Source organism: Microtus ochrogaster, unplaced genomic scaffold, assembly GCF_000317375.1.
Source record: "Microtus ochrogaster isolate Prairie Vole_2 unplaced genomic scaffold, MicOch1.0 UNK63, whole genome shotgun sequence".
Lineage (NCBI taxonomy): Eukaryota > Metazoa > Chordata > Mammalia > Rodentia > Cricetidae > Microtus > Microtus ochrogaster.
This window is the reverse complement of record NW_004949161.1, coordinates 1,696,072-1,697,179: the sequence shown is the minus strand read 5'-3', so window position 1 is coordinate 1,697,179 and position 1,108 is coordinate 1,696,072.

Genomic DNA, 1,108 nt, shown 5'->3' with positions numbered 1-1,108 from the left:
AGCTGTCAAGTACAGATGCTCTGGTCTCCAGGAGATGTGGGAGCAGATGTTCTGTACACCCCATATTACTTGTTGCGTTTTTTTCCTCCAACTTGCAGGCATCTATAGCATCCCTTTGGAGCTAATGTGGTTTTATAATTACGGGGACTAATAGCGAATGGGCCACTTGGCTAATTAACCTCATGCTTAGCAAACTGAGAGACTTTTTTTTAATCCAGAAAATGAGAAATCAAGATGAAAAATACCTGATTTGTGATTAGAAGAATGAATGTGGTGGCCCACTCCCATGTGTGATTATGGCATTGTTGACTGTGTTGACATAGGATGGCCTCCAGGAGACATCTAGATACCTGCTGTGAACCTGATGATGAAACTGGGTCCTGTTGTAATTTAAAAGTGTCCAGTAATACCTTGTATTGGAGATATATTGATAGTGGAAGGATAATAAAGCCAGAAAGCAACAATTTGACAAATTAGTGCCCAGTACAGAGAAAGTCTTTGTCAACATGTGTCATTCTTAGGAGTTGTGATGTTTAATTTTAGTTATCAACTTGATACAATCTAGAATCACATGGAAGAAAAGCCTCTGGGGGTGTCTGTTATGGATTATCATAATTATGTCATGATAATGTGGAATATCTGCCAACTATGGGTGACACCATTTCCTTGGTTTGGGACCCTGAGCTGTATGACGGTGGAGAGAGCAAGCTGAGATAGCATCTTCACATCAATCCACTTCTCCATTCTTGACTGTGGATGTAGTATGGCCAGTTATCTCTAGCTTGAACTTATCACATATCTGTTGTAATAGACCATAACCTTCAACTGCAAACCAAATGAACCCCTTTTCCCTTTGTCAGAGTATTTTATCAGAGCAACAGGAAAAAAAAAAAAAAACCTAAGATATTCTTACTGATCGGGCAGCACACATTCTTATTTTCTTTAACAGAACCCTCAAGGAGTTGTATGACAACTTTTGGTAGCTTTTACAAAATATCAGAGAGAACATTGTAATGAGAAAACAGCCTAAGGGAGGGTTGAGCCATGATTGCCTGCCCCCATGCTGGGATGAACTTGTGGCAAGCGGAGGTATGTGAGGGATGAGCTT